Source organism: Hyperolius riggenbachi, chromosome 10, assembly GCF_040937935.1.
Source record: "Hyperolius riggenbachi isolate aHypRig1 chromosome 10, aHypRig1.pri, whole genome shotgun sequence".
Taxonomy (NCBI): Eukaryota; Metazoa; Chordata; class Amphibia; order Anura; family Hyperoliidae; genus Hyperolius; species Hyperolius riggenbachi.
This window is the reverse complement of record NC_090655.1, coordinates 30,075,715-30,097,730: the sequence shown is the minus strand read 5'-3', so window position 1 is coordinate 30,097,730 and position 22,016 is coordinate 30,075,715. Positions and strand designations below refer to the sequence as shown.

Below are 22,016 nucleotides of genomic sequence, written 5' to 3'. Positions count from 1 at the left end.
ATATGCCACACAATGTACCTCACATCCAGTGTTGCCAACTCATCCCTTTAATTACTGACACATCTAAGGTATACAGGTTCTGGGGCTACTTACACATAATCAGTGCTTTAACTGCATCTACTTAGCCACAAAACCTGTATAATTCATATGTGTCAGTAATTAAAGGGATGAGTTGGCAACACTGCTCACATCTCCTATACACAACATGCCACACAATGTACCTCACATCTCCTATACACCATATGCCACACAATGTACCTCACATCTCCTATACACAACATGCCACACAATATACCTCACATCTCCTATACACCACATGCCACACAATGTACCTCACATCTCCTATACACCATATGCCAAACAATATACCTCACAACTCCTGTACACCATATGCCACACAATGTACCTCACATCTCCTATACACCATATGCCACACAATATACCTCACATCTCCTATATACAATATGCCACACAATATACCTCACATCTCCTATACACCACATGATATACCTCACATCTCCTATACACCACATGCCACACAATGTACCTCACATCTCCTATACACCATATGCCAAACAATATACCTCACAACTCCTGTACACCATATGCCACACAATGTACCTCACAACTCCTATACACCATATGCCACACAATGTACCTCACATCTCCTATACACCACATGCCACACAATGTACCTCACATCTCCTATACACCATATGCCACACAATATACCTCACATCTCCTATATACAATATGCCACACGATATACCTCACAACTCCTATACACAATATGCCACACAATGTACCTCACATCTCCTATACACCATATGCCACACAATGTACCTCACAACTCCTATACACCATATGCCACACAATGTACCTCACATCTCCTATACACCATATGCCACACAATGTACCTCACAACTCCTATACACCACATGCCACACAATGTACCTCACAACTCCTATACACCATATGCCATACAATGTACCTCACATCTCCTATACACCACATGCGAAACAATAAACCTCCCAACTCCTATACACCACATGCCACACAATATACCTCACATCTCCTATACACCATATGCCACACCATGTAATTCACATCTCCTATACATCAGATGCCACACAATATAGGCCTCGATTCATAAAGCATTCCCGCATTCGGAAATGCTGAAAACGGCTCACTTTACCGACCACACAGCAAAATCTGTATTCATAAAGGCTTTTTCCGCATGAAAAGCCGACATTCGCGAGCAGAGTGATAAATCACTGCCTTGCGCGGTGATTATCATAGCAAAAGTAACAAGTAGTCAATTCATAAAGATTAGAGGTAGCGGTATGCGGATGGGTATTACCGCTACCTGTGATGTGGCGAGAAGCGTGCGAAATACAGTGCAGTGAATGGGACAGACCTCCCAAGCAGCTGCAGAGAGAACACCGCACGGAGGGATTCCGCCTGCTTCTCCTGTTTCCGCATGCGTAGGACAGCCTAACGCCTGCCTACAGCGGAATATCTCCGCACACCTGTCACATCTAGCAACATTTTTATGAATTACCACCCTGAAGGCGGAAATACCGACAGCGGTGTTTCCCCGCTCGACTTTACCTTACCGACAGCACTTTTATGAATCGAGGCCAATATACCTCCCAACTCCTATATACCATATGCCACACAATATACCTCACAACTCATACCATATGCCACACAATATACCTCACAACTCCTACACACCATATGCCACACAATATACCTCACAACTCATATACACCATTTGTGAGGTATATTGTGTGGCATATGGTGCATAGGAGTTGTGAGGTACATTGTGTGGCATATGGTGTATAGAAGATGTGAGATACATTGTGTGGCATATGTGAGGTATATTGTGTGGCATATGGTAACCCCTAGTCAGGCTCGGTATGGAAATCCGCAGCTCAGAGCAGTAATGCCGAGTTGGATCCATCAGAGTTGTGGAATGTGCCGGGCTGCCGCAGATCTATCAAGCCATATCATTTTTAGGGTCTGAAAGCTTATGAAAAATTGCACTGCTTTTGGAAAAATAATCTGAAAATAATCATACCGCCAGGGAGGTTAATAACGAAAAAAATCCTTTTGCGCTTCCTGCGCACAGCTAGTTTACGGCAGTCTAGTGCAGCAGGCACGTGGTGACATGTATAGTGTTTTTCACAACTCCTATACACCATATGCCACACAGTATACCTCACATCTCCTATACACCATATGCCACACAATGTACCTCACAACTCCTATACACCACATGCCACATAATGTACCTCACAACTCCTATACACCATATGCCACACAATGTACCTCACAACTCCTATACACCACATGCCACACAATGTACCTCACAACTCCTATACACCACATGCCACACAATGTACCTCACAACTCCTATACACCATATGCCACACAATGTACCTCACAACTCCTATACACCACATGCCACACAATGTACCTCACAACTCCTATACACCACATGCCAAACAATATACCTCACAACTCCTATACACCATATGCCACACAATGTACCTCACATCTCCTATACACCACATGCCAAACAATAAACCTCACAACTCCTATACACCACATGCCACACAATATACCTCACAACTCCTATACACCATATGCCAAACAATATACCTCACAACTCCTATACACCATATGCCAAACAATATACCTCACAACTCCTATACACCATATGCCACATAAAGTACCTCACAACTCCTATACACCACATGTCACACAATATACCTCACAACTCCTATACACCATATGCCACACAATGTACCTCACATCTCTTATACACTATATGCCACACAATATACCTCACATCTCTTATACACCATATGCCACACAATATACCTCACATCTCTTATACACCATATGCCACACAATGTACCTCACATCTCCTATACACCATATGCCAAACAATATACCTCACAACTCCTATACACCATATGCCACACAAAGTACCTCACAACTCCTATACACCACATGCCACACAATGTACCTCACAACTCCTATACACCACATACCTCACAACTCCTATACACCACATGCCACACGATATACCTCACATCTCCTATACACCACATGCCACACGATATACCTCACAACTCCTATACACCACATGCCACACAAAGTACCTCACAACTCCTATACACCACATGCCACACAATGTACCTCACAACTCCTATACATCACATACCAAATAATATACCTCACAACTCCTATGCACCACATGCCACACAATATACCTCACATCTCCTATACACCACATGCCACACGATATACCTCACAACTCCTATACACCATATGCCACACAATGTACCTCAAAACTCCTATACACCATATGCCAAACAATATACCTCACAACTCCTATACACCATATGCCAAACAATATACCTCACAACTCCTATACACCATATGCCAAACAATATACCTCACATCTCCTATACACCATATGCCACACAATATACCTCACAACTCCTATATACCATATGCCACACGATATACCTCACAAATCCTATAAACCACATGCCACACAATATACCTCACAACTCCTATACACCATATGCCACACGATATACCTCACAAATCCTATACACCATATGCCACACAAGGTACCTCCCAACTCCTATACACCGTATGCCACACAATGTACCTCACATCTCCTATACACCAGATGCCACACAATATACCTCCCAACTCCTATATACCATATGCCACACAATATACCTCACATCTCCTATACACCATATGCCACACAATGTAATTCACATCTCCTATACACCAGATGCCACACAATATACCTCCCAACTCCTATATACCATATGCCACACAATATACCTCACAACTCATACCATATGCCACACAATATACCTCACATCTCCTATATACCATATGCCACACAATATACCTCACAACTCATACACCATTTGTGAGGTATATTGTGTGGCATATGGTGTATAGGAGATGTGAGGTATATTGTGTGGCATATGGTGTATAGGAGTTGGGAGGTATATTATGTGGCATCCAGTGTATAGGAGTTGGGAGGTATATTGTGTGGCATATGGTATATAGCAGACAGTTATGCGGTATATTGTGTGGCATATGGTGTATAGGAGATGTGAGGTATATTGTGTGGCATATGGTAACCCCTAGTCAGGCTCGGTATGGAAATCCGCAGCTCAGAGCAGTAATGCCGAGTTGGATCCATCAGAGTTGTGGAATGTGGCGGGCTGCCGCAGATCTATCAAGCCATATCATTTTTAGGGTCTGAAAGCTTATGAAAAAATTGCACTGCTTTTGGAAAAATAATCTGAAAATAATCATACCGCCAGGGAGGTTAATAACGAAAAAAATCCTTTCGCGCTTCCTGCGCACAGCTAGTTTACGGCAGTCTAGTGCATCAGGCACGTGGTGACATGTACAGTGTTTTTTCACAACTCCTATACACCATATGCCACACAGTATACCTCACAACTCCTATACACGATATGCCACACAATATACCTCACAACTCCTATACACCATATGCCACACAATGTACCTCACAACTCCTATACACCATATGCCACACAATGTACCTCACAACTCCTATACACCACATGCCACACAATGTACCTCACAACTCCTATACACCATATGCCACACAATGTACCTCACAACTCCTATACACCACATGCCAAACAATATACCTCACAACTCCTATACACCATATGCCACACAATGTACCTCACATCTCCTATACACCACATGCCAAACAATAAACCTCACAACTCCTATACACCACATGCCACACAATATACCTCCCAACTCCTATACACCATATGCCAAACAATATACCTCACAACTCCTATACACCATATACCAAACAATATACCTCACAACTCCTATACACCATATGCCACACAATATACCTCACAACTCCTATACACCATATGCCACAATGTACCTCACATCTCCTATACACTATATGCCACACAATATACCTCACATCTCTTATACACCATATGCCACACAATGTACCTCACATCTCCTATACACCATATGCCAAACAATATACCTTACAACTCCTATACACCATATGCCACACAAAGTACCTCACAACTCCTATACACCACATGCCACACAATGTACCTCACAACTCCTATACACCACATACCAAACGATATACCTCACAACTCCTATACACCACATGCCACACGATATACCTCACATCTCCTATATACCACATGCCACACGATATACCTCACAACTCCTATACACCACATGCCACACAAAGTACCTCACAACTCCTATACACCACATGCCACACAATGTACCTCACAACTCCTATACATCACATACCAAATAATATACCTCACAACTCCTATGCACCACATGCCACACAATATACCTCACATCTCCTATACACCACATGCCACACGATATACCTCCCCACTCCTATAAACCATATGCTACACAATGTACCTCACAACTCCTATACACCATATGCCAAACAATATACCTCACAACTCCTATACACCATATGCCAAACAATATACCTCACAACTCCTATACACCATATGCCAAACAATATACCTCACATCTCCTATACACCATATGCCACACAATATACCTCACAACTCCTATATACCATATGCCACACGATATACCTCACAAATCCTATAAACCACATGCCACACAATATACCTCACAACTCCTATACACCATATGCCACACGATATACCTCACAAATCCTTTACACCATATGCCACACAATGTACCTCCCAACTCCTATACACCGTATGCCACACAATGTACCTCACATCTCCTATACACCACATGCCACACAATGTAATTCACATCTCCTATACACCAGATGCCACACAATATACCTCCCAACTCCTATATACCATATGCCACACAATATACCTCACAACTCATACCATATGCCACACAATATACCTCACATCTCCTATATACCATATGCCACACAATATACCTCACAACTCATACACCATTTGTGAGGTATATTGTGTGGCATATGAGGTATAGGAGATGTGAGGTATATTGTGTGGCATATGGTGCATAGGAGTTGTGAGGTACATTGTGTGGCATATGGTGTATAGGAGTTGGGAGGAATATTGTGTGGCATATGGTATATAGCAGACAGTTATGCGGTATATTGTGTGGCATATGGTGTATAGGAGATGTGAGGTATATTGTGTGGCATATGGTAACCCCTAGTCAGGCTCGGTATGGAAATCCGCAGCTCAGAGCAGTAATGCCGAGTTGGATCCATCAGAGTTGTGGAATGTGGCGGGCTGCCGCAGATCTATCAAGCCATATCATTTTTAGGGTCTGAAAGCTTATGAAAAAATTGCACTGCTTTTAGAAAAATAATCTGAAAATAATCATACCGCCAGGGAGGTTAATAACGAAAAAAATCCTTTTGCGCTTCCTGCGCACAGCTAGTTTACGGCAGTCTAGTGCATCAGGCACGTGGTGACATGTATAGTGTTTTTTCACAACTCCTATACACCATATGCCACACAGTATACCTCACAACTCCTATACACCATATGCCACACAATATACCTCACAACTCCTATACACCATATGCCACACAATATACCTCACAACTCCTGTACACCATATGCCACACAATATACCTCACAACTCCTATACACCACATGCCACACAATATACCTCACAACTCGTATACACCATATGCCTACACAATATACCTCACAACTCTTATACACCATATGCCACACAATATACCTCACAACTCCTATACACCATATGCCACATAATGTACCTCACAACTCCTGTACACCATATGCCATACAATATACCTCACAACTCCTGTACACCATATGCCACACAATATACCTCACAACTCCTACCAAATGTCACACATTATACCTCAAAACTCCTATACACCACATGCCGCATAATGTACCTCACAACTCATATACTCCGTATGTCACATATGGATCTGTATATACACCATATGCTACATAATATAGCTACTATATACTGTACCTCATATACACAACGTCCCTCATATCCTTCATTACATACAGTACATCGTATGATATACAAACAATGAATGCCCTACAAATTACCATGTATTTCTATTATAGACTTTTATTATATACTGCTTTTGCTACACAAAACACTATACATGTCACCACGTGCCTGATGCACTAGACTGCCGTAAACTAGCTGTGCGCAGGAAGCGCAAAAGGAATTTTATCGTTATTAACCTATTTTAGTTCCTGGATGTAGAAACTACTCCAGGCGCGCGGTTCGTTAACCAGGCAATCAGTGAATCGGGCTATGATGCCCGATCACTGATTCCTCTCCCCCGCTGAAAAAGCGTCAGCTTCTCTCGGAAGCTTCGCTTTTTCTGGCTGTAGCGTCCCCCATGCATCTCTCTAAGCGTATGTTACGCTTAGAGTGACGTCATGTAAACAAACTCATGGCCGCCATCTTGTGGCCAAAAAGTAAAACTAAAACTAAAAGTAAAAAAAATAAAACTCAACACACATTTACATTATAAAACTATTGTTTACATCCCACCCTCCCAAAACTACCCAAATAAAATGTTTAAGATAAAAAAAAAATTACAATAAAAAAAAAACCATGTAAATATTTACTTAAGGGTCTAAACTTTTTAAATATCAATGTAAAGATGAAATATTTCTATATCTTTTTTATTTTAAACTTGTAAATAGTGATAAATGCAAAACGGAAAAAATGCACCTTTATTACCAAATAAAATATTGTCGCCTTACATTGTGATAGGGACATAATTTTAACGGTGTAATAACCGGGACATATGGGCAAATACAATACGTGAGTTTTAATTATGGAGGCATGTATTATTTTAAAACTATAATGGCTGAAAACTGAGAAATAATGAATTTTTTCAGTTTTTTTCCTTATTCTTCCTGTTAAAATGCATTTACAGTAAAGTGGCTCTTAGCAAAATGTACTCCCCAAAGAAAGCCTAATTGGTGGCAGAAAAAACAAGATATAGATCAGTTCATTGTGATAAGTAGTGATAAAGTTATAAGCTAATGAATGGGAGGTTAACATTGCTCAAGTGAAAACGACGGAACGCGAATGGATTAATGTCGGGGGAGCACCGGACGGAACCTTTAAGCTGGCCACTAATGGTCCAATTTCTAGCGAAAAATTGTTCGAGCGATCAGAAATTCTGATCGGATTGGTTGTAAATAATCTCCATTGGTGGACACAATCGATTATGAATGAGTGAAAAAAATGTCGCCCGAATGAATTTTCGTCGAATGAAAATTTGGATTTTCTTGGTGGTCGTGATAGATAGGAAGCAATGATTGGTTAGTTGATGGTGTAGTGAACGATTTTTCGTCCGATCAGAATTTCTGATCGCTCGAATGATTTTTCACTAGACTAATTGGGCCGTTAGTGGACAGCTTTAGAACTGCGGGTGTTTAAATCCCAGTCAGGGCACTATCTGCAAACAGTTTGTATGTTTTTCCTGTGTCTGTGTGGGTTTTCTTCGGGCACTCTGATCTCAGACCACATCCTAAACAACACACAGATAAGTTAATTGGCTTCCCCTTAAACAGAATTCTGATTATTGGGTGATCTGCAGTATCACCTATAATGCAGATATATACCTGATTATAAGGTGATCTGCAGAATCACCTATAATACAGGTATATCAGACAACTGATGTGACAGCAAATGCGAGTATAGTGATTGGTGCAACAGTAGTACTGATAGGTTTAGCTATACCTCACCAGAGGAGCTGGTGGGTACTAACAGTACAGCGCCCCTCACCAGAGTCAAGGGCCCTCTGGTGAGAGTAGAGTGGTCAGACTAATCGGGTTGGCAACAGACAGACAGATGCAGTACAAAATCGGAAGGCAGAGACAAAGGTTTAAACAGGCAGAGTAGGCAGCAAGATTAGATGGGCAGAGGTACAGAATCACTGAGCAGAAGAGTAGTCAGAACGATACAGAGTCATGTACAGATAATAACACAGTAATGAATAATATTATAGCTATCAAACAATTCCTATCTTGTGTAAAATCCTCGGTGTCCTCCTAGATCAAAGCACACCGGAACTATCTAAGGTCTGAGCGCTAACACCAAGTATTCACAACAGCAGACAAGGTGCGAGTGATTCAGCTTGGCTTATGAAGCAGAGGAGACCCCTCCGTCACGCCCACTCCTCTCAGCCAATGAGGAGCGGCGAGTGTCTCCTCTGACGTCAGCCGACCGGCCGGTCAGCTGACGCGCCTCCTCCCCGCATAAAGGTCCTGTATGTGCGCGCGCGCATGCGATAAGGCGACCTTATGTGCAACTGACAAACCCGTCCTCGGCGTGCTGGACGCCCAAGGCACGGATAGATTGCTGGGCAGAGAGCTGGAGGCAGCTGCGGTGGTTTCGCTGTTCACCGCAACTGCCTCTCCAACGTTTGTTACAGTACCCCCCCCCTTGAGGCATGGACTCCGGACACGTTCCGCATGGCTTCTCCGGATGCAACTCATGAAACTTTTTCCTGAAAGTCCCTCAGCATGCATGCGATGACTCGGCACCCAAGATCTCTCCTCAGGCGCATACCCCTTCTAGTGAACAAGGTACTGTACCGAGTTACGCACCCGACGAGAATCCGAAATCCGCTCAATCTCATACTCAGGTTCCCCATCAATCATCTTGGGGGGGGGGGGGGGGGGATGACTTAACACCTCTCATACTGGGTGGCAGTGAAATGACAAGAGACATTATTAATCTTTTTGGAAACAGGGTATGGGCCTATAAATCTTGGGCCCAATTTTGCTGATGGCTGTTTCAGCGCCAGATGTCGGGTAGAAACCCACACCATGTCCCCGGGGTACAAAGTCCCATTCCACTGATCGCTTTTTATCAGCCTGCTTCTTCTGGGTCTGGAAGGCCTTTTCCAGATTCCCTTTGACCATGGTCCAAATCTCCTTAAAAGATCCCTGCCAATCTTCCAAAGCAGGGAAAGGAGAAGATACCACTGGCAATGGAGAGAATTTGGGAGATCTCCCTGTCACCACCTGAAAGGGAGAAAAGCCTAAAGAGGTACTTTTCAGGTTATTATGCGCAAATTCTGCGAATGGCCAGAACTTTGCCCATTCTAACTGCGCATCAGCCACATAGCATCTAAGGAACTGCTCCAAAGACTGATTAACTCTCTCAGTTTGCCCATTGGTTTGTGGGTGGTAGCTGGAGGAAAATGACAGGTTCATTCCAAGATGATGACAAAAGGCTCTCCAGAATTTGGACACAAACTGGACTCCCCTATCTGACACCACATTTTCTGGTATGCTATGTAGGCGGAAAAAGTGTTGAATGAAGAGATCGGCCAGTTCCTGCGCAGAGGGGAGTCCGTCCAGTGGAATATAGTGAGCCATTATGCTGAACCTGTCGACTACCACCCATATAACTGTTTTCCCCTCAGACCTGGGGAGTTCGCCCACAAAGTCCATGGATAAATGGGTCCATGGTTCCTTAGGCACTGGTAATGACTGAAGGGTGCCGACAGGAGCCTGTCTGGATGGCTTATTCCTGGCACAGACTGCACAGTCTCTGACAATCTCCCTACAATCTAGGACCAGTGATGGCCACCACACACATCTAGATAGTAGATCCTGTGTTCTTGCCACCCCAGGATGCCCTGCATTCCTATGTGCATGCAACAACTGTAAAATTTGCAGACGGAAATGAAGTGGCACAAATAGAACTCCATTTTGCAAAAAGGGTGTGTGCATCAATCATCACAAATAGAACTCCATCAGGTTTCCCCTCGGGAACGTCCCGTTGATAGGGCCCCAAAGTAAGCGACCAATCCTCCCATGTCTCGGTGGCTGCCACAACAACTTTCTCGGGCAGTATGTTCTCGGGAGTTGGTGGCTGTACTGTCTCGGGCTCAAAACATCTAGACAGGGCATCAGCCTCGACATTTTTACTCCCTGGCTTATACGTAATGATAAATCTGAATCTCGAAAAGAATAATGACTGGCGGGCTTGTCGAGGGCTAAGCCTCTTGGCCCCTTCAATATATTCCAAATTTTTGTGGTCAGTATAGACTGTAATCATGTGTTCTGCCCCCTCGCGCCAATGATGCCATTCCTCAAATGCGAGTTTAATGGCTAACAGTTCTCGGTTACCGATATCGTAATTTCTCTCAGCGGGAGAGAATTTACGTGAAAAGAAGGCACATGGATGAAATCTGCCCTGGAAACCCGAGTGTTGAGACAGTACAGCCCCGATCCCAATCTCTGATGCATCCACCTCAACTATAAAGGGACAAGTGACATCCACATGCCGCAAAATAGGGGCGGAGTAAAACAATTTCTTCAGCGATGAGAAAGCAGAATGTGCTTCAGGTGACCATTTATAAGTGTCAGCTCCTTTCTTGGTGAGGTTAGTGAGAGGTGACACTACAGAAGAAAATCCCTGGATAAACTTTCTGTAATAATTGGCAAAGCCAAGAAATCTTTGGAGTTTCTTCAGCCCCATGGGCTGCGGCCATTCCAAAACGGCAGCTATCTTCTTGGGGTCCATGGAGAGTCCTGAGGTTGAAATGATATACCCCAAGAAAGGAACTTCTGACACCTCAAAAAGACATTTCTCAATTTTTGCATATAAAGAATACTGTCTCAATTTTTTCAGGACAAACTTCACATGCTCCCTGTGTTTCGCTAGAATGGGTGAGAAAATCAGTATGTCGTCTAGATTTACCAAGACGAATCGCCCCAGGACCTCTCGGAAAATCTCGTTGACCAACTCCTGGAAGACGGCAGGAGCGTTGCACAACCCGAAGGGCATAACAAGGTACTCGTAGTGCCCGTCAGGTGTGTTAAATGCCGTCTTCCATTCGTCACCCTCCCTTATGCGTACCAGGTTGTATGCCCCTCTTAGATCGAGTTTAGAAAATACACACGCATCAGTAACCTGGGAGAACAAGTTGTCAATTAACGGGAGTGGGTAACGATTCTTTATGGTAATTTTATTCAATTCTCGATAATCTATGCAGGGGCGGAGCCCATCGTCTTTTTTTCTGAACAAAAAAGAACCCTGCTCCAGCCGGAGACTTAGAAGGACAGATGAAACCTTTGGCGAGGTTTTCTTTAATGTAATCCTGCATAGCGAGTTTTTCAGGAGCGGACAAGTTATGCAAATGACCTCTAGGGGGCATACAACCAGGTCTTAACTCAGTGGGGCAGTCAAAACTTCTGTGTAGGGGAAGTTTGTTCGCCGACTTAGGACAAAATACATCAGCAAATTCTGCATATTGTGCAGGTAACCTGAATCCTGGTGGTGCAAACAGTAACTTTCTCCATACAATGATGATGGCAAAAGGAGGACCAGCTTAGCAACTGTCCAGAGCTCCAATCTATCTGAGGAGAATGCTTTTGCAGCCATGGCATCACAAGGATTACAGTGGAAGTGGCCATTTTAAGCACAAAAAATTGTATTTGTTCTCTATGCAATACACCCACATGATATAACAAACCCGGAGTTTGAGACATGGGCGGACTCCCTTGAAGTGGAGAGTCATCCACTGCTGTGAGAACAATCTGTCTGTCTAAGGGGAGCAGGGGGATCCCCAATTCCTTAACAAAATCATAATATATAAAATTGGCGGCTGAACCCGAGTCTATAAATTCCTGGGTAGACCGGACTTGATCTTTCCAGGAAATAGAAAAAGGGAGTAGTAACCGATTATCAATTAGAAGTAACACTGGCTCGCCTAGGGTAGTACCTAGCTACTCCTAGGCGGCAGTTTTCCGCCTTTTTAGGACAGTTATGTACTATATGGCCCTTTTCTGCGCAATATAGACAGAGCCTTCTCCGTCTGTCTCCGATTTTTCTCAACCTCTGACAATTTTGAATGTCCGATCTGCATCGGCTCATCCCGAGGAGGAGAAGGTGTAGGAGAGGTGACGGGAACAGACCTCAGAGTTTCTACCACGAGCTTGCCTTTGATAACGAACACGGCGATCTATTCTTACTGCAAGAGAGATCGCATCATCAACAGTCTTAAGGTGCCCATACACTCGTCAGATTGGCAGCAGATAGATAAGAAATGCATCTGATGATCTATCTGATGCGTTTTTAGAATATTTTTTACCAGGATAGAATTCCAATAGATTTCAGTTTGAAATCTATTGAAATTCGATCTGATGGCATTTTTTTGCCATCAGATTTCCATTAAGGCCAATGCAAACTGATAAGCAATCTCATCAGATCGACCTAAATTTTCCACCCTGCCAGTTCGATGGAAATCCATCGAAATCGATCGAAATCGGCCATCGATCGGTCGATTGGCCAACCGATTTGCAAACGATCAATCAATCGATCGATCGGTCGGCCAGAAAATCGGCTGAGTGTATGGGCCCCTTTAGGTTCAGGATGACTTAGCATTATATCCGCAACGGGATCGGATAACCCTGATAAGAAACAGTCTAATAATGCAAACTGACCCCATCTAGCCCATACTGCCCACCGTCTAAACTCAGCGGCATAGGTCTCAGCGGTGTTATGTCCCTGCCTGAGATTTTTAAGTTTCCTCTCAGCAGTGACTGCGATATCAGGATCATCGTATATGATAGCCATTGATTTGAAAAAAATTCTGATCTGAAATTAATGCTTCATGACCAGTAGGAAGACTGTAAGCCCATGTCTGTGAATCCCCTGATAAAAGTGTTTTAATGAAGGTTACCCATTGACTCTCAGTCCCTGATGAAACAGGTCTCATCTCAAAGTAAGAAAGGCAGCGGTTTCTGACATTCTGAAAATCAGATTTATGCTCTGAAAACTTCCCCGGCAGAGGCATTCTGGGCTCTATAACTGAAGGGGACTGCACTGGTACGGTTGCGGTCTGGAGGGTCCGGACCACCTCAGACAGCTTGGTGATCTGAGTATGTTGGGTATTGACCAATACGGTTAAATTGTTCACTGCTGTGGTCAAGGCCTCAACTTGGCTACGTAGTGCGTCCATAGAAATTTTGGTCTGCTGTTCTGTAACGATTTGTGTCAGCAAGAAACAGAATTCTGATTATTGGGTGATCTGCAGTATCACCTATAATGCAGATATATACCTGATCATAAGGAGATCTGCAGAATCACCTATAATACAGGTATATCAGACAACTGATGTGACAGCAAATGCGAGTATAGTGATTGGTGCAACAGTAGTACTGATAGGTTTAGCTACACATCACCAGAGAAGCTGGTGGGTACTAACAGTACAGCGCTCCTCACCAGAGTCAAGGGCCCTCTGGTGAGAGTAGAGTGGTTAGACTAATCGGGTTGGCAACAGACAGACAGATGCAGTACAAAATCGGAAGGCAGAGACAGAAAGGTTTAAACAGGCAGAGTCGGCAGCAAGATCAGATGGGCAGAGGTACAGAATCACTGAAGAGTAGTCAGAAGGAGCCAGAGTCATGCACAGATAATAACACAGTAATGAACAATCTTTATAGCTATCAAACAATTCCTATCTTGTGTAAAATCCTCGGTTTCCTCCCGGATCAAAGCACACCGGAACTATCTAAGGTCTGAGCGCTAACACCAAGTATTCGTAACAGCAGACAAGGTGCGAGTGATTCAGCTTGGCTTATGAAGCAGAGGAGACCCCTCCGTCACGCCCACTCCTCTCAGCCAATGAGGAGCGGTGAGTGTCTCCTCTGACGTCAGCCGACTGGCCGGTCAGCTGACGCGCCTCCTCCCCGCATAAAGGTCCTGTCTGTGCGCATGTGTGCGCATGTGCACGCGATAAGGCGACCTTATGTGCAACTGACAAACCCGTCCTCGGCGTGCTAGACGCCCGAGGTACGGATAGATTGCTAGGCAGAGAGCTGGAGGCAGCTGCGGTGGTATCGCTGTTCACTGCAACTGCCTCTCCAACGTTTGTTACACCTAGACTACGATACATACGCCACACACTACATACATAGACCTATGACTAAGGTAGGGATCAGATAGTGAGCCACTCTGAGGGACAGTTAAAGCAGTATAAAACCCTGACATAATATTCAGTAAAAACATGTTTTCCTACTTTTTATATGCCATACGGTTATCATATTTGCTTTTGTGCATAAGTATTATTATTCATTTAGAAATTACAAGTTCCAAAAGTACACTTTTTTTGCTCTGAGAGCTGACTTTGCATTTTTTTCTGAACTGGTTTTTTTATTTTGTAATTTAAGCAGAAATGCTTTCTGAGTGTCTAACTGTGTTCAGGATAGTCTGAAGTGTCAGAGAAGTGTTTACTTAATTGTATTAAGTGAGGAATGTAAACACAAGATAACATTAAAGAAAAAGAGGGTACGGGATATCTACCTGCAATATAATCTGTCTCACCCATAAAAAGCTTTTATGGGGGTTTGTATGAGTGTCATTACATGTTAGACCTTTTCAATAAATTTGTACCATTTTTGTAACTAATCTTGAGCTCCCTGTACCCCCCCTTTTTTCTTCACAAGATAACATTATCTCCAGTTCGGATGCGCCCAGCTTTCCCGGCAGGGAGCTTGTAAGTCCTGTGTTTCAAGCCTTATCTACACGGGTAGATGAGGCTGCGATCCGGCGGCTCGATTAGCCGCCGGATCGCCTCTTCCGCGTGCCCGCCGTGTCCCCGCTCGCCGAATTCGATTCCCCGCTCGTGCCCACCGGCGCCGCTTATCTTCCGCTCGATTCCCTGCCATTGTCCCCTCGCGGGGAGCGAGCAGGGAATCGGCGGTGCGGAGATCCGTCCTGTCGGATCTTATCAATCGAGCCGCATCAGCGGCTCGATTGATAAGGAGCATCGCGGCCGCATCTACTCGTGTAGATGCGGCTTTAAAGAAGAAATGCTGGTTTTCATTCCTCTCTAAGTGATAAGACAATATGCTCTGTTCAATGCTGTGGAAGATGTTGGCATTATATAAATACTAAAAAAAAAAAATAATTTGCCACAAATATCAGTATATGCCTCCTTATGAATACTGAATGCCACACAAAGATATATATATATATATATATATATATATATATATATATATATATATATATATATATATATATATATATATATATATATATATATATATATATATATTCAGCACTTTGCAATTGAAAAAATACCCAAAGTAGCCCTGTCAAAATTATTCTGAGTATTTTCTTGCCTGCTGGTGGCTTAAAAGGCACTTTTTTTAATTAAGATTTTAAAATATTACCTAGGAGAAAAAGTGAATTGGATGAGGTTCAATTTACGTAACTTGCTACGTAGATTGCGTAAGCCCAGTAAAGGTAATGTACACAGTCTGCACACGTTAAAGGGTAACGGAAGTGACATTTAACACGGGGGTTCATGCACAAAGCAGTAGGGTTGCAACGGTATAAATATTCACAGTATGAGAACGGTCTCAAAAGATACGGTATAACACAATTTGGATTCGGGCCTTCCCATTACATTAAATACTGTGCCCCCCCCCCCCACCCCACACACAGCATACATATTATTAAACTACTGGGAGATTTGGGCACAGGGTAAAGCTGTAAAACAACAAACCCTGCACCTGCAAAAGTCCTGGTGGCGTTAAATGCTATACTCCCTCCAGGTCACCATGGATAGTGGTGAAAGATGTAAATCGGCTTCCAGCTATTGCTGTCGGCTGAATTACAGTGCTTTTAGTCATTTGTGTTCCGTCTATTGATGGAGCCCAAATTACTCACCGATTCCTATTACGGCGTATGGTGGCGCCAGCTGTGCCCAAATCTCCGGCGCTGTGTTAACAGAGCTCTACTCCCTTACCCCCCCCCCCCCCCCCCGTAGGTAGCCAGGTATACTGTAGGTGCCTCCAGTATAGCTAGTTAGTTATAAGTGCCCTCAGTATAAGTAGCCAGGAATTTTCCCGCAGCATAGGTAGCCAGGAATAGGTGCAGCCAGTATAGACAGCCAGGTGGAGGGAGAAGGTACGCAGCGGCGGGGGTACACAAATACATTCCCGGGATGTATCGCATGTGTACTACTTACTTCCTCCTTGTTCCTGTTCTTGCCTTCTATCTCCCTGTAACAGCGCCGCCACGGTTTGTGTGCCCGCAGCTGTCCCCCCCCCCCCCCCCAAACCGGTAAAAAAACAATTGTGCATGGTATGATTACCATGCACAATCTAACCGCGGTATACTGCTGCAACCCAACAAAGCAGTGGTAATATTGCTGTGTACAGGCAGTAGGTGGCAATATTACCATTACTAACGATATTACCATTATTACTGCCAGCAGTGTTCTGCAAGTTACATTATAATCGCGACCTGTGGTACTAGAATACTGCGAGTGTTGCTATGGCAATTCTTGCATTACTGGTGTACCGCAGATCAAAGTACTGGCATAACTCGCAGTACACTGCTGCCAGTAGTAATGGTCTGCACACAGCAATATTACTGATGCTTCTTGCATCAATCCCTTGAAACATGTGTATGTAAAGTCCCAAGCTTTATAAGCTAAGAATTCAGGTATGCAAATGACACTTTCTCTTCCGAAGGACTTGAGTCCGCTTACAGGGGATAGGGAACTCCATAAGGCCCACCTCAGACTCCCTTATCACAACTGGCCAGTGGCCACTCACATGGGGCCCCCCTTGCCTACAGGCCCCAGAGCAGCTGCTATGGTGATCCCTGTACCACTGGCAGCGGTGTAATTACTAATAATTCGCCCCCCCCAGGAAACGTTGAGAGGGCCCCCCCATGCCCCTTTGCTTGCCTACCCCTAGTGACCCTCACAGCCTTGGAGCCCATCTTGCAAAGGTCCTAAAACAAGCATGGCCATCATAATCTTCACATCTATAACAAGTGCAGCCAGACAAACTCCTGGTTTTGAAGGATGGCCTCATTTATCAGAGGGAGTGAAGTAATCTTTGGGGCCTCCTTACAGCTCTGGGCCCACCTGCAGTCGTAGGGGCTGCTCCCTTATAGTTACATCCTTGCCCTGTTTGCCTGAAACTTGTCTTGACCTCTAAATTGTTTATGAATCACACCAGAAACAAGCATGCAGCTAATCTTGTTAGATCTGACAATAATGTCAGAAACACCTCATCTGCTGCATGCTTCTTTAGGGGCTGTTGCTAAAAGTATTAAGGGGCGTACACACGCCATACCGCCGCAAACAACTGGTCTGTCATACCCTCCCGCTGGGCAGACGTTCAGTCGACAGTAGCAGGTGTGTACGCACTGTCGGCAGACTGATAAGGCTGTTTCTGTACAATCCACTGAGCGGATCGTTCAGAAACAGCCTTCTCAGTCTGCTGACAGCGCGTACACATGTGCTACTGTCAGCTGAATGTCCACCCAGCGGATCGTTCAGAAACAGCCTTATCAGTCTGCCGACAGCGCGTACACACGTGCTACTGACGGCTGAATGTCCGCCCAGCGGATTGTTCAGGAACAGCCTTATCAGTCTGCCGACATCGCGTACACACGTGCTACTGTCAGCTGAATGTCCACCCAGCGGATCGTTCAGAAGCAGCCTTATCAGTCTGCCGACAGCGCGTACACACGTGCTACTGTCGGCTGAATGTCCGCTCAGCGGATCGTTCAGGAACAGCCTTATCAGTCTGCCGACAGCGCGTACACACATGCTACTGACGGCTGAATGTCCACCCAGCGGATCGTTCAGGAACAGCCTTATCAGTCTGCCGACAGCGCGTTCACACGTGCTACTGACGGCTGAATGTCCGCCCGGCGGATCGTTCAGGAACAGCCTTATCAGTCTGCCGACAGCGCGTACACACATGCTACTGTCGGCTGAATGTCCGCCCAGCGGATCGTTCAGAAACAGCCTTATCAGTCTGCCGACATCACGTACACACGTGCTACTGAAGGCTGAATGTCCTCCGAGCGGATCGTTCAGGAACAGCCTTATTAGTCTGCCGACAGAGCGTACACACGTGCTACTGTCGGCTGAATGTCCGTCCAGCGGATCGTTCAGAAACAGCCTTATCAGTCTGCCGACAGCACGTACACACGTGCTACTGTCAGCTGAATGTCCGCCCAGCGGATCGTTCAGGAACAGCCTTATCAGTCTACCGACAGCGCGTACACACGTGCTACTGTCGGCTCAATGTCCGCCCAGCGGATCGTTCAGAAACAGCCTTATCAGTCTGCTGACAGCACGTACACACGTGCTACTGTCAGCTGAATGTCCGTCCAGCGGATCGTTCAGGAACAGCCTTATCAGTCTACCGACAGCGCGTACACACGTGCTACTGTCGGCTCAATGTCCGCCCAGCGGATCGTTCAGAAACAGACTTATCAGTCTGCCGACAGCACGTACACACGTGCTACTGTCAGCTGAATGTACGTCCAGCGGATCGTTCAGGAACAGCCTTATCAGTCTACCGACAGCGCGTACACACGTGCTACTGTCGGCTCAATGTCCGCCCAGCGGATCGTTTAGAAACAGCCTTATCAGTCTGCCGACAGCGCGTACACACGTGCTACTGTCAGCTGAATGTCCGCCCAGCGGATCGTTCAGAAACAGCCTTATAAGTCTGCCAACAACGCGTACACACGTGCTACTGTCGGCTGAATGTCCGCCCAGCGGATCGTTCAGGAACAGCCTTATCAGTCTGCCGACAGCGCGTACACACGTGCTACTGTCAGCTGAATGTCCGCCCAGCGGATAGTTCAGGAACAGCCTTATCAGTCTGCCGTCAGCGCATACACACCTGCTACTGTCGGCTGAATGTTCGTCCAGCGGATCGTTCAGGAACAGCATTATCAGTCTACCGACAGCGCGTACACACGTGCTACTGTCGGCTCAATGTCAGCCCAGCGGATCGTTCAGAAACAGCCTTATCAGTCTGCCGACAGCGCGTACACACGTGCGACTGTCAGCTGAATGTCCACCCAGCGGATCGTTCAGAAACAGCCTTATCAGTCTGCCGTCAGCGCATACACACGTGCTACTGTCGGCTGAATGTCCGCTCAGCGGATCGTTCAGGAACAGCCTTATCTGTCTGCCGACAGCGCGTACACACGTGCTACTGTCGGCTGAATGTCCGCCCAGCGGATCGTTCAGGAACAGCCTTATCAGTCTACCGACAGCGCGTACACACGTGCTACTGTCGGCTCAATGTCCGCCCAGCGGATCGTTCAGAAACATCCTTATCAGTCTGCCGACAGCGCGTACACACGTGCTACTGACGGCTGAATGTCCGCCCAGCGGATCGTTCAGGAACAGCCTTATCAGTCTGCCGACAGCGCGTACACACGTGCTACTGTCAGCTGAATGTCCGCCCAGCGGATCGTTCAGGAACAGCCTTATCAGTCTGCCGTCAGCGCATACACACATGCTACTGTCGGCTGAATGTCCGTCCAGCGGATCGTTCAGGAACAGCATTATCAGTCTACCGACAGCGCGTACACACGTGCTACTGTCGGCTCAATGTCAGCCCAGCGGATCGTTCAGAAACAGCCTTATCTGTCTGCCGACAGCGCGTACACACGTGCTACTGACGGCTGAATGTCCGCCCAGCGGATCGTTCAGGAACAGCCTTATCAGTCTGCCGACAGCGCGTACACACATGCTACTGACGGCTGAATGTCCGCCCAGCGGATCGTTCAGAAACAGCCTTATCAGTCTGCCGACAGCGCGTACACACGTGCTACTGTCGGCTGAATGTCCGCCCAGCGGATCGTTAAGAAACAGCCTTATCAGTCTGCCGACATCACGTACACACGTGCTACTGAAGGCTGAATGTCCTCCGAGCGGATCGTTCAGGAACAGCCTTATCAGTCTGCCGACAGAGCGTACACACGAGCTACTGTCGGCTGAATGTCCGTCCAGCGGATCGTTCAGGAACAGCCTTATCAGTCTACCGACAGCGCGTACACACGTGCTACTGTCGGCTCAATGTCCACCCAGCGGATCTTTCAGAAACAGCCTTATCAGTCTGCCGACAGCGCGTACACACGTGCTACTGTCAGCTGAATGTCCGCCCAGCGGATCGTTCAGAAACAGCCTTATCAGTCTGCCAACAGCGCGTACACACGTGCTACTGTCGGCTGAATGTCCGCCCAGCGGATAGTTCAGGAACAGCCTTATCAGTCTACCGACAGCGCGTACACACGTGCTACTGTCGGCTCAATGTCCGCCCAGCGGATCGTTAAGAAACATCCTTATCAGTCTGCCGACAGCGCGTACACACGTGCTATTGACGGCTGAATGTCCGCCCAGCGGATCGTTCAGGAACAGCCTTATCAGTCTGCCGACAGCGCGTACACACGTGCTACTGTCAGCTGAATGTCCGCCCAGCGGATAGTTCAGGAACAGCCTTATCAGTCTGCCGTCAGCGCATACACACCTGCTACTGTCGGCTGAATGTTCGTCCAGCGGATCGTTCAGGAACAGCATTATCAGTCTACCGACAGCGCGTACACACGTGCTACTGTCGGCTCAATGTCAGCCCAGCGGATCGTTCAGAAACAGCCTTATCAGTCTGCCGACAGCGCGTACACACGTGCTACTGTCAGCTGAATGTCCACCCAGCGGATCGTTCAGAAACAGCCTTATCAGTCTGCCGACAGCGCGTACACACGTGCTACTGTCGGCTGAATGTCCGCTCAGCGGATCGTTCAGGAACAGCCTTATCTGTCTGCCGACAGCGCGTACACACGTGCTACTGTCGGCTGAATGTCCGCCCAGCGGATCGTTCAGGAACAGCCTTATCAGTCTGCCGACAGCGCGTACACACATGCTACTGACGGCTGAATGTCCGCCCAGCGGATCGTTCAGAAACAGCCTTATCAGTCTGCCGACAGCGCGTACACACGTGCTACTGTCGGCTGAATGTCCGCCCAGCGGATCGTTAAGAAACAGCCTTATCAGTCTGCCGACATCACGTACACACGTGCTACTGAAGGCTGAATGTCCTCCGAGCGGATCGTTCAGGAACAGCCTTATCAGTCTACCGACAGCGCGTACACACGTG

The 22,016-nt window shown here is 46.0% G+C and overlaps 1 protein-coding gene across 1 annotated transcript in view; it reads right to left on the bottom strand.

The window, feature by feature from the left end:
• Positions 1-22,016, bottom strand: part of TIAL1 (TIA1 cytotoxic granule associated RNA binding protein like 1) — a 76,933-nt gene that overhangs the window by 37,945 nt on the left and 16,972 nt on the right. The window lies entirely within an intron of this gene.